This window comes from Coregonus clupeaformis, chromosome 20, assembly GCF_020615455.1.
Source record: "Coregonus clupeaformis isolate EN_2021a chromosome 20, ASM2061545v1, whole genome shotgun sequence".
Taxonomy (NCBI): domain Eukaryota; kingdom Metazoa; phylum Chordata; class Actinopteri; order Salmoniformes; family Salmonidae; genus Coregonus; species Coregonus clupeaformis.
The window spans coordinates 12698061-12712014 of record NC_059211.1 but is presented as its reverse complement, the minus strand read 5'-3'; the positions used below and the strand labels follow the sequence as shown (position 1 = coordinate 12712014).

General features: G+C 41.4%; 1 long non-coding RNA gene across 2 annotated transcripts in view; it reads right to left on the bottom strand.

Annotated features, from left to right (window-relative positions):
• The window catches only part of LOC121533761, a 60286-nt gene that overhangs the window by 33074 nt on the left and 13258 nt on the right, over window positions 1–13954 (bottom strand). The window contains exon 4 of one of the 2 annotated variants that reach the window (XR_005994494.1): window positions 7005–7388. The exons of the other annotated variant lie outside the window; for it this stretch is intronic. This is a non-coding gene — a long non-coding RNA (uncharacterized LOC121533761). Of the gene's footprint in view, window positions 1–7004; window positions 7389–13954 lie in introns of those variants that run through there. 2 annotated transcript variants of the gene reach the window in all.

Here is a 13954-nt window from a genome sequence, read left to right as displayed (position 1 = left end):
TTTGCAGAATATCAGTCTGTCCCTGATGTTTTTTCCTGGAGAGAAGTGGCTTCCTCGCTGCCCTTCTTGACACCAGGCCATCCTCCAAAAGTCTTCGCCTCACTGTGCGTGCAAATGCACTCACACCTGCCTGCTGCCATTCCTGAGCAAGCTCTGCACTGGTGGTGCCCTGATCCCGCAGCTGAATCAACTTTAGGAGACGGTCCTGGCTCTTGCTGGACTTTCTTGGGCGCCCTGAATCCTTCTTCACAACATTTACATTACATTTACGTCATTTAGCAGACGCTCTTATCCAGAGCGACTTACAGTTAGTGAGTGCATACATTATTTTTATTTTTTATTTTTTCATACTGGCCCCCCGTGGGAATCGAACCCACAACCCTGGCATGCAAACGCCATGCTCTACCAGCTGAGCTACATCCCTGCCGGCCATTCCCTCTCCTACCCTGGACGACGCTGGGCCAATTGTGCGCCGCCCCATGGGTCTCCCAGTCGCGGCCGGCTACGACAGAGCCTGGATTCGAACCAGGATCTCTAGTGGCACAGCTAGCACTGCGATGCAGTGCCTTAGACCACTGCGCCACTCGGGAGAAATTGAACCTCTCTCCTTGAAGTTCTTGATAATCCGATAAATGGTTGATTTAGGTGCAATCTTACTAGCAGCCATATCCTTGTCTGTGAAGCCCTTTTTGTGCAAAGCAATGATGACGGCATGTGTTTCCTTGCAGGTAACCATGGTTAACAGAGGAAGAACAATGATTTCAAGCACCACCCTCCTTTTAAAGCTTCCAGTCTGTTATTCTAACTCAATCAGCATGACAGAGTGATCTCCAGCCTTGTCCTCATCAACACTCTCACCTGTGTTAACGAGAGAATCACTGACATGATGGCAGCCTTTCCTTTTGTGGCAGGGCTGAAATGCAGTGGAAATGTTTTTTTTTGGGATTAAGTTCATTTTCATAGCAAAGAGGGACTTTGCAATTAATTGCAATTCATCTGATCACTCTTCATGACATTCTGGGGTATTTGCAAATTGCCATCATCAAAACTGAGGCAGCAGACTTTGTGAAAATTAGTATTTGTGTCATTCTCAAAACTTTTGACCACGACAGTACTTAGTTTTGTCCGATAGAAACAACACCATTCTCCATGGACTGTAATTTACAACTTGATAAGAGCTATTGATTAAAGCTGGGTAAATGAGTAATCCTTTAGGATAAGGGAATTGTAAATATAAATTAGAATTGTTTTAGATTTAGTATTTGACCTTATAATCGCTGGAGACAAATGTGAAACCAGTCATATGGCAGCAAACTGAAGCATATCAACATATCAACTTACCCACAGTATAGTTTATGAAATGCTGTGCCATTATGCAGAATTTAAATTGTACAGCCTTTTAACTTGCAGGGATGGGCACTCTCGAATGTCTTAATTATAGGCTACCCCAACTTTCTCTGTTTCCTATTTTTATCAGGATAAATATATGCCACTATCAGTATCGACCGTCAGTAGACCTAGTTCCCTTCAGTTGGTATAGCCTATATTATCATTCCATCTAATTACATTGAGGATATAGCCTACTATTGTACACTATTCTCCCTATTATAATTATATGTACACTAATCTTCCAACATTATCATGGGTTGAAGAACTGAATATGGCAACTTTCAGGATGAATCAAATCACTCTATTTTTGATTCATCAATATATATTTTCCATAAAGGCTCTCCAAACCTGTTAATGATTGATAAATACTTTCCTAAACATAAATAATCTACAAGATCAGAGTATTTTTAAATCTACCAATTGGTGCTGAAACAGAGATGAATATGCATATACAGTATTTAGATGGCTTTCTTTAATTGATCCCTAATATTCTGAACCCGTTCTCTCGATATTCTAGTGAGTCAGTCGACAAAATTCTAACTTAAAGGTGCACCATATTTAAAGGGATGGCTTAAGATAAATGCACTGAAAACCCTATTATTCAGAGCGTGCAAGCTAGCCACACCTGCAGAGGGTGTTACGCGACTGAATAAGGTAAGTCTGAATACCAAATACTGAAAAGTGCGTAGGAAAGGCGTGCGTAGGAAAGTCGTACATTTCCTAAGTCTGAATCGGCCACTATGTGACAGTAAAACATATGTATGTATTTTTACTGTAAGATGTCCTGTACAACTTATATTATATGATGTCTTATATGACTATATAGTGACCCATAATGTGATAACACCTGGTAGTAGACCTATATCCTGCATATGACAAGATTTATGAAGTTAAAATACTATGCATATACAATCAGTGTTTGGGAACGTTACTTTTAAAAGTAAATAGCTAAGTTACAACGTTCTTCCATTAAATGTAGCTTGTTACTTTACAATACTGTGGAAAGTAACTTGTTACATTACTTTTGTGTTACCAAAAAAAAAAAAATATCTGACGATGTCTTGCGTCATTCTTATGCCCAGTAGATGGAGCACACTACCTTTGAATGGCTTGACTGACTTGACTGATAGGGCTAGTGGCTTCTACCTTCAAAGATTTATTGCCTACCTTACCGTCGTAATCTATAACTCTATAAAAACAAATGGGCACAGTAAAAGGAGAGCTCAAATACAAAGACAACTGCCTACCAATCTGTTTTTACACACAGATACGAACTGGGCAGAGAGATATGAAAACACAAGTTAACACGAGCAATAGCACTTTCCAAAGGAAAACTGAAAATACATATTGCTACATGCAATTCATGAACCACAACCAGATCGTCTCGGGAAAAAAAACGGGATTAATTATTTACATAAAAATTACAGGAGCATAGGCTTTTCAAAAGGAAAACTTATGGACAATACAACATACATGACCCAAAGTCAAAATAAAAGAGCTCACTTTCAATCACACGATGGTTATTTATTTCACTGCTTTCCAAAGTAGCGATTATACCGCAGGAGAAGAAGTCCCTCAAAACGTATGTCTGAGAGCCGGTTCCTCTTTGGAGTCAGGATGATATTTAAAGTGGAGTTCTTCACAGCTGACAGGCGCTTATCCTCGAGTCACAGTTTCCATTTTACTGTGATGTTCCTGTCCTTTTCCCCTACCAATTCAAAGTAATGAGAATACTTCCACGATTGATTGACTATTGTCTCTGCCATCTCACTAGCTCGCTAGCTAGCTAGCTACCAGCTACCCGCCACAACGTTTGTGGAGAAACAGGAAGAGCGCGAACTGCTGCGAACGTGGGGGAGGATTTATTTTATTTTATTTGCGCCAACAAAGGAAAAAGGGAAATAATATTGTCAAAGTATCGACTTGCTTATTTGAAAAGTAACTAAGTATCTGGTTACTTAAATTGAAAACGATTGCGTTAAGTTACTCGTTACAATAAAAAAGTAACCTGAGTAGGCCCACTACTTTGTAACGTGTAACCCCCAACACTGGTTACAATTAATGTTCTGCACATTAGGATGGAAAAATAATCGGGTGTCATATGTAGAAATCATATTAGGTTTGTCATGTCCAATATTTGGATGCGATTGTATTACCTTGCTCCAACTTGAATGTGTGTTTAGTCCTAATTAAAATGGTTGTTTAGCCCGCGTTCACGCTGTAGGTAACATGGATAGAGGGATGACTTACATGTGGAGAGGGGTGCCAAAGATGATAAAAGTGATGCACTCACAGAGCTGTGCATGTAAAGGGCTAATTTAACAGCTAATGATAAAGTCCCATAGATTCCACCGCTTCTATTAATCAGGAACTCATCAAAATGGAAATGAATGTTATAGATGAGGCGTTCGGTGGTTCATCTTCCAACCGCCGTAATGCCAGTACCCATCTGTCAGCTGCTATATGTACCCCTTTGAGGTTATGGAAGCCCACATGGTCTAATCAAGATTTTACTGTCAGAATTCAGTAGTAACATCGCTCTATAGTTAATATCTTGAAACGTGTACATTAGTCATTTCATCTTCTTTCCTTTCCAAAGCGTAGGCATGGTGGAAGCAGTAAAGATGGAGTAGCAGACGGGGATAACTAAGAGGCGGTGGAGGGGGATGTGATGGAGAAGCGGGGCTGGCGGAGATGAGAGATTGAGGGCTGGCGGAGGAGCTCTCTGTGAGAAGAACGGCGGAGAGGCAGAGAGCTTCACAGCTTGATTGTTCCGGTAGTGTAATCGCGCCGGAGAATCTGGACACCGCTAGCATGTAATCTGTGTTCTGAGCACACCTGCCAGTGTGATCCATGTCTCCCGGCCCTGCGGAGGCATGCGGAGCCGAGCGCTAATCTAGCAGTCTTGCTGCGCCTAACATACATCCTCCACACCTCTCCCTTACTTTCTACTCATGCAATTACAGCTGCTTTGCTTTGTGTGCTAAAATGATGCCTACGATGTCTGGAAGTAGGCCCTATGCACACTGCACACACAACAGATGTCTTGCCCAAAGTAGTGTCTGATGTATTGTATTGCATATATAATGGTACATTATCAAAAAATATGCTGAATTGAAATAGTATTGAACATTCCCAATTCAAGTACAATTGTGCCAAAGCATTGGGAGGGAGCCTTCAGTAGTTGCACAATTCAGCAAGCTATTTTCCCAAAATGTTCAGTTAAATCTCCCACCTTTCCAACTGCACTAACATTTCAAACCGCAGCACTGACTTTGTAGTAGTTATGCCATCGATACTTGACCATTTGTTTATGTGAGCCATACAGATGTACTATCTTAATTTGATCACTCCGCATAGCAGGAAATGCAAACTTGTAGTGTATTTTAGTTTTAAAAAGGCTTCTAAAGTTTATAATTTCCACTTTAACATTTCAGACTTGATTTTCCCTAACAAAAAATGCATCAACCCCTACAAAAATGTCCATTAATTATAATCCACAGAATAATTCACATTTCCTGTTGCTGTAGTTTTCCAAAAGGTGCAGTTTATATCTTAAATGATGTGTGAATTAGTACTATCTCATCATGAAACTCTCCAACATATTACCTATGAATATGGTTCTGGAGATGATCTGTGACTGTACCGCCCTCCTGAGAGCTCTATTGATTGCCTTGCCTGTGTATATCCCTAGCAACCAAGTGTTGTTCAAGGCGCCTGTTACCAAGCCCCCGCTCTCTCAAGCTTTGCTGCATCGTCTTGCTCTGTCTATAGGTTTATCTCCAAATTGGGGTCAGCTGTGGCCACATTTACCTTGTATTTAGGTAGCCAAACAGCAATTTGTTTAGCATTTGCATGTCCTTCTTTTATTTGTGGTTTTATTGAAGACATTCCACAAGAAAAGCTGTTTTGTATCATGCAGTACATACAATTTTGTGCTGCACCAGGGAATCTTAGTCATCATTGGCTGTTACTTTAATCAAACAGCCATCTGGTGGCTTTCATATGGGCTTGATGGTTATTGCTTTGGATTGTGCACACATTCAGATCAACTAATGCCTTAAATGCAAGCGCACACACACAAATTGATACAAATTGATATGAGCAACGTTGCATAAAGCGATAGACGCCTATACTCTTTCTCTCATTTCCATTTTCTTCATCAATGCATAATCTGGCAGCCATAATGAATAATTTCCCGGTTCTACTTTGCCAGAGTGCTCTCTGTGTTTTACAACCGGTGATTACATAATATGGCTTTGTAGCATAATGAACCTACTGAGATTCAGTACACATCATGTGGAACCCTCCTCCATATTGTGGATGCGGATAAAATAGAATTCTCTCAACAAAACAAAACCCTACATTGTTGTACATATTTCAAACATTTGATTACAGGAAGGTAGTTCATTGGAAGGGTGCCCATGCCAATCTGGACACCTGCCGGAGGATGCCCACTTTGAAGGTACCAGGCTTTGATGTGGATGTGGCCCGTCTGACTCATGGACTGCTGGATGCAAGCTGTCAGAGAGCTCCTTACTGAGAGAGACTCATACAGCCTCCCTCCCTCACCCCTCTCTTCTCTCTTTCACCAGGCCTGACATATATACACTAGTGAGGCCTTGCACCAAGCCACAGAACACAGAGAAGGACAAATGACTCTACAATTACTTCACTTGTTATTGATGAAATTAGGTTGATGGGAGAGATGAGGCCCATTACGAGTGAGAGTGCAATTAGTAGCTGATGCATAGTAAGCCTATTCAAATGTATACCCTATATTTGATGGCAAATAACTTCCTTTGGGTTCCATTTGGTCGAGCTCAGACTCTTTACGATGAAAACCTAATTTGTCAAATTGTCAGTACAGTACTACCAAGCAACCTAGCGATTCAGTACAAGGTATTGAATCGGATTCACTTCATACTCTGTCGCCGTGGGTAACGCATGACTGAGATTATTGAAGGGTGACATTATTTAATCAACAATGAATGAATTAGCTTCCAATTGGCTCATTCATCCCCCCTCCTCTTCCCTGTAAATATTTCCCAGGTCGTTGCTGTAAATGAGAATGTGTTCTCAGTCAACTTACCTGGTAAAATAAGGATTAAATAAAATAAATAGCTAATTGAGCAGTGACTACTACAATGTCACCGTACGGGGCCTTTCCCCAGTCGCCACTACACTAGCCCTCCACAAAGGCAGAAATAGCCTCTTGTAGCATCCCTGACAGAGGCGGAGCCCCCAGAAATAATCACCTGGGTGGCCTTTTGTGCATTCAACAGGGCGAGTTAATTTGCTGTGAAATGTATATCCCCTTTCTCCTTGGTCCCAGAGCTTTCCCCATGGCCCTCTGGGTATTCTTCTCTCCGTTGGCGGCAGCCGCCATCCCTGATAGCCACATGTTTTATTGCCCACTAAAGCATTATGCTTCACTCCTTTGATATTTATTTATTTATTTATTTGATGCGGTAAGCCCTTATGAACGATTGTGTACTCCAGGCCACCGCAACACAATCTGGGGCATTAAATATATCGCAGGCATTTATTTTCCACCTTCTTAAGTGGATCCGACGACACCACCGACAAATACTCATCCTCTGAGTAGAGCTCCCACAAGACAAAACAAACATGTCCCATCCTCCATTACCTTTATTGGATCAACTGTCTAAAAGGGCAGAATAACAAAAATGTTGCTTAGTTACACTGGTTTTAACTATATTTTGCAGTTCCAGGTTGACTACTACAATAATCACCAACTCTTACATTATCATTGATACTGTCGATCCACTAATGGACGTTTTGGATGGTTAGCCAATACAGTTTGGGATACTTCATATCAGTCTGGTGCTATAGATGATTGTGATCAACCAAACAAACATCATGGATGTATCTGTGATAAAAGATGTATGTTTGCCCTGTGGTTCTCCTCTCGTGTCACAACCTCCGGTTAAAGTGGCAGGTTCAACTGTTGCTCCCGTGCTAAATGAATTTCAGGTCTAGTGAAAGAAGAAAGGGTTTTGTTAGACACAAACTGTATTAAAGGTTTAGAAGCCATGTTTCCTTTGGAAACTTGCCAATTGAACACAGTCCCTCCCTCTCTTGCACTCCCTTTCTCACCATGTCTCACTCACACACACACTGCTGCAACAAAAGAGAAAAATGGGAAGCTTATAGCGATTTTCTGTGAAACCAACCCACGCCAGTCACAGTCTAGTTGAAAATCATGTTTATTCATTTTGCCCTGGAGTAGAGGGGAAAAAAATTGATGATTAAATTCTCATTTGACCTTATCATAATTTAGCTGAGCCTATTACGATGTCAATCATTTAAACTCAACATTGCATAGTTGGGAGAGAGTACTGTAAGTATGAGGGAGAAGGGATTAAATCCAACTGAGGGACCACACAGTTCTCAAATTGGTCATAGTAATATTCATCCACTTGTCATTTTCCTATAGAGAAAGGTTTGCCAATTAGTATCTAATGTGCAAAGTGAACATGGGTCCTTATAGGTACTGAAAAAATATATGTTTATAATCTATTTAAACATCTGATTCCATCAGAACTCTTTGAATTGGACATTCCGTTTGATCAGAGCTAGGCCTAGTTATTATAGATGATGAAATTGAGTCATTAGTTTGGTGAATGTCTTTATAAGCTAGGACATTGCATCATCCTGATTAAATTCTTTAATTATTCAAGTTTAAATAAGTCTTAAAGGCGCAGAGCATTCAAAAACTAGATTATCCTGTGTTTTATTTATATTTCCACACCATGAGGTTAGAATAATACTGTGAAATTGTGAAAATTATGATAATGCCCTTTTAGTGATGTAGTCTATCACAGTGCCATCCGTTTTGTCACCAAAGCCCCATATACTACCCACCATTGTGACCTGTACGCTCTTGTTGGCTGGCCCTCACTACATATTCGTCGCCAAACCCACTGGCTCCAGGTCATCTATAAATCACTGCTAGGCAAATCCCCGTCTTATCTTAGCTCACTGGTCACCATAGCAACACCCACCCGTAGTCTGCGCTCCAGCAGGTATATCTCACTGGTCATCCCCAAAGCCAACACCTACTTTGGCCGCCATTCCTTCCAGTTCTCTGCTGCCAATGACTGGAACGAACTGCAAAAATCTCTGAAGCTGGAGACACTTATCTCCCTCACTAACTTTTAGAGTCAGTTGTCAGAGCAACTTACCGATCACTGCACCTGTACACAGCCTTTCTGAAATTAGCCCACCCAACTGCCTCATCCCCATATTGTTATTTATTTTGCTAATTTGCACCCCAGTATCTCTATTTGCGCATCATCTTTTGCACATCTATCATTCCAGTGTTATACGAAATTGTAACTATTTTGCACTATGGCCTATTTATTGCCTTACCTCCATAACTTACTACATTTGCACATACTGTATATATATTTTCTGTTGTATTTTTTGACTTTTATGTTTTGTTTACCCCATATGTAACTCTGTGTTGTTGTTTTTATCGCACTGCTTTGCTTTATCTTGGCCAGGTCGCAGTTGTAAATGAGAACTTGTTCTCAACTGGCTTACCTGGTTAAATAAAGGTTAAATAAAAATAAATAAAATAGTGTAAAAGCTGTTTAAAAGACTGGCTGAAATTTCAGCCTGTTTTGGTGGGATTGCGTTTTGGCCTGCCTGGTAACATAACCATGAGGTAAGTTGGTTAATGGACCAATAAAAAAGAGAGTTCCAAACCGCTCTGCCAATAACAGCTAGTTTTCAGTTTTCCCCACCCCACTCAGACCACTCCCAGACAGTCCTAGCAAACTTCTTGCTTGACAAATTGCTCTTTGCTAAGAAGCTATTTGTTTCTTTTTGACCATTTTAATTGATAACAATCACAGAACGGTACTTAATTGTTTCCCAGAAATGATTCTATATTAAGTTAAAAACAGCTGCATTGGATTTTTTTCAGTCTGACTGACTTCCACAACACGAAAACCACAAGCAACACTCCCATTTCCTACTTTGCAACAGACTGGAAATATTGTTAGGCCTATCCCACTGGGCACAAACTGGTTAAATCAACATAATTTGTCAACGTATTGTGACGTGGAATCTACGTGGAAAATACAATGGATTTGAAAAAGTTATCAACTGTTGTTTTGAGGGTGACATTTCAACCACAGGATTATGTCATCATGGTCATAACCAATTTTCAACATTGATAAAACTTGAATAAATGTTGAATTTGTACCTTTGAAGCAACGTCAGATCTTCAATGTAATATCCACTGTAGGAAAAAAATTATAGGCTGGGATGCACCACCTACTGGAGAGTTATCTACAGCTACCCTTTGGTCTCCCATCCAGGGTTTTAACCAAGTCCAGTCCTGCTTAGCTTTGATATTTGTCACTGACTGTTACCAGAGCGCTATTGTGAGAATGGTTGTGAAGAAATGTTCACTTAATAGATTCACTGTTGCTATCAAAGTAATTCTAAAGGGTAGGTTTAACAGAGCAAATGAAATGTAACCAAACTTGATCAATCATCAATGATGCTATTTAGGCCTATATAGCATTTTGGAAGTCATCAACAGCTATTGTTTAAATTCAAACCAGGTTTCAACTAAAAGTTGACAATACATATAGGCCTAGGGTTTCAAGCTTTGGTTGATTTAAAATGGAATCTACGAGTTAGTACAAAAATATGTTGGATTCACGTCTCCATCTCAACCAAAAATCTAAGTTAAAGAATATTACAAAATCAAATCAAATCAAATTTATTTATAAAGCCCTTTTTACATCAGCAGATGTCACAAAGTTCTTATACAGAAACCCAGCCTAAAATCCCAAACAGCAAGCAATGCTGATGTAGCACAGTGGTTTGGAAAAACTCCCTAGAAAGGCAGGAACGTAGAAAGAAACCTAGAGAGGAATCAGGCTCTGAGGGGTTGGCCAGTCCTCTTCTGGCTGTGCCAGGTGGAGATTATAAGAATACAGTGGGGGGAAAAAGTATTTAGTCAGCCACCAATTGTGCAAGTTCTCCCACTTAAAAAGATGAGAGAGGCCTGTAATTTTCATCAGAGGTACACGTCAACTATGACAGACAAATTGAGAAAAAGAAATCCAGAAAATCACATTGTAGGATTTTTAATGAATTTATTTGCAAATTATGGTGGAAAATAAGTATTTGGTCACCTACAAACAAGCAAGATTTCTGGCTCTCACAGACCTGTAACTTCTTCTTTAAGAGGCTCCTCTGTCCTCCACTCGTTACCTGTATTAATGGCACCTGTTTGAACTTGTTATCAGTATAAAAGACACCTGTCCACAACCTCAAACAGTCACACTCCAAACTCCACTATGGCCAAGACCAAAGAGCTGTCAAAGGACACCAGAAACAAAATTGTAGACCTGCACTAGGCTGGGAAGACTGAATCTGCAATAGGTAAGCAGCTTGGTTTGAAGAAATCAACTGTGGGAGCAATTATTAGGAAATGGAAGACATACAAGACCACTGATAATCTCCCTCGATCTGGGGCTCCACGCAAGATCTCACCCTGTGGGGTCAAAATGATCACAAGAACGGTGAGCAAAAATCCCAGAACCAAATGGGGGGACCTAGTGAATGACCTGCAGAGAGCTGGGACCAAAGTAACAAAGCCTACCATCAGTAACACACTACGCCGCCAGGGACTCAAATCCTGCAGTGCCAGACGTGTCCCCCTGCTTAAGCCAGTACATGTCCAGGCCCGTCTGAAGTTTGCTAGAGTGCATTTGGATGATCCAGAAGAGGATTGGGAGAATGTCATATGGTCAGATGAAACCAAAATATAACTTTTTTGGTAAAAACTCAACTCGTCGTGTTTGGAGGACAAAGAATGCTGAGTTGCATCCAAAGAACACCATACCTACTGTGAAGCATGGGGGTGGAAACATCATGCTTTGGGGCTGTTTTTCTGCAAAGGGACCAGGACGACTGATCCGTGTAATGGAAAGAATGAATGGGGCCATGTATCGTGAGATTTTGAGTGAAAACCTCCTTCCATCAGCAAGGGCATTGAAGATGAAACGTGGCTGGGTCTTTCAGCATGACAATGATCCCAAACACACCGCCCGGGCAACAAAGGAGTGGCTTCGTAAGAAGCATTTCAAGGTCCTGGAGTGGCCTAGCCAGTCTCCAGATCTCAACCCCATAGAAAATCTTTGGAGGGAGTTGAAAGTCCGTGTTGCCCAGCGACAGCCCCAAAACATCACTGCTCTAGAGGAGATGAATGGAGGAATTGGCCAAAATCCCAGCAACAGTGTGTGAAAACCTTGTGAAGACTTACAGAAAACGTTTGACCTGTGTCATTGCCAACAAAGGGTATATAACAAAGTATTGAGAAACTTTTGTTATTGACCAAATACTTATTTTCCCCCATAATTTGCAAATAAACTCATTAAAAATCCTACAATGTGATTTTCTGGAAATTTGTCTGTCATAGTTGACGTGTACCTATGATGAAAATTACAGGCCTCTCTCATCTTTTTAAGTGGGAGAACTTGCACAATTGGTGGCTGACTAAATACTTTTTTCCCCACTGTACATGGCCATTAAGGCCAGATCGTTCTCGCAGTGGTTGTCGAGCGGTCAACAGGTCAGCACCTCAGGAGTAAATGTCAGTTGGCTTTTCATAGCGGAGCATTCAGAAGTTCGTGACAGCAGGTGCGGTAAAGAGAGAGAGAGAAGGTGGATAGGTCAGGGTTCCATAGCCGCAGGCAGAACAGTTGAAACTGTATCAGCAGCACGACCAGGTGGAATAGGGACAGCCAGGAGTCATCAAGCCAGGTAGTCCTAAGGCATGGTCCTATGGCTCAGAGAGAGCGAGAGAGAGAGAGAGAGAGAGAGAGAGAGAGAGAGAGAGAGAGAGAGAGAGAGAGAGTGAGAGAGAGACAGAGAGATGGGAGCATACTTAAGTTCACACAGGACACCAGAAAAGACAGGAGAATTTCACCAGATAGGACAGCCATACTGGAGGCTGGGTCGGGGGACACTGTGGCCCGGTCTGACGATGCCCCCGGACAGGTCCAACCAGGCATGATATAACCCCATCCACTTTGCCAAAGCACATCCCCCACAGCATTAGAGGGATATCAACAGACCACCAACTTACTACCCTGAGACAAGGCTGAGTATAGCCCATGAAGAAATCCTCCACCACACGAGCTCCAAGGGGCGCAAAATCCTCCACCTCGCTAGGATGGACAGACAGACGGATTATACTGGGCTCTGGTCCCGAGTGGCGCAGTGGTCTAAGGCACTGCATCGCAGCGCTAGCTGTGCCACTAGAGATCCTGGTTCGAGTCCAGGCTCTGTCGCAGCCGGCCGCAACCGGGAGACCCATGGGTGGCGCACAATTGGTCCAGTGTCGTCCAAGGTAGGGGAGGGTTTGGCCGGCAGGGATGTGGGTTCGCATTCACTATCTGAAAGTTGCTCTGGATGAGAGCGTCTGCTAAATGACTGAAATGAAATGTAAATGTAAAACCGGACAGGAAGATCACATCACTGATTCAACCCACTCAAGTCGAGTATAGCGAAATAAGCCGGGCACGACGTGATGCACCCCTCCTAGGGACGGCATGGAAGAGCACTAGTAAGCCAGTGACTGAGCTAATGTAATAGGGTCAGAGGCAGAGAGTCCCAGTGGAGAAAGGGGAGCCGGCCAGGCAGAGACAGCAAGGGCGGTTCGTCACTCCAGTGCCTTGATGTCCACCTTTGCACTTTTGAAATACAGTAAATAGCCTATTAAACTTGTCGACCAGTTAACATATGTTGGATTCAGGTCTCCATCAAAAATGTAAGTTAAAGAATAGGATTAAGCCAGTGGCTCAGATGGAACTATCCAAGCAGTTAAATTATGATATTTGGTTGTGTTGTCAACCAAACACAATTCAATATTACTTTTGTAATACAGTAAATAGCCTAAAGTTAAGACTATATTACAAACTAATATAACAGCATTTATTCAACTTTAAAATGAATAACACATCCCTGGCCACGTTTTGAGGTTACTGTAACAATAAATGTCTTCTTATGCAATCATAGAAAGTGTGCATGTTCAAGATAGCATGCAAATGTTGCAGGTCTGTGAAGATCTTCACAATTGCTATAATAATCTGTGCAGAATCTCAAAACGGCATTGACCACTTGAATAATCTCAATTGCATCCAGGTTTGCATCCAGGATGTGCTATTAGATGAAGCACAGTGATAACACATTAAGTTATTGTATAAATAAACAAAATGGTTGAAAGTGCAACGATATCACATTTAGGTAACAACTAAACCAAAAATCAGACATTGATTTTCCATTGGAATTTGGTTGTGCTTTTAGATGATTGAAATAATAGTGATAACACATTGGGAATTCCACAAATATTTTGCTGTCTTTTTGAGTGGGTGAAAATAGGTTGTAATCTCATTGATCAACCTATCGCCCAAATATTTCCAACTTCTCCACATTGAAATGACGTGGTGTGGAATAAACTTGGTTACCAAAATAGGCAGACCTACTAAACACACAACACAATCATATCATCACA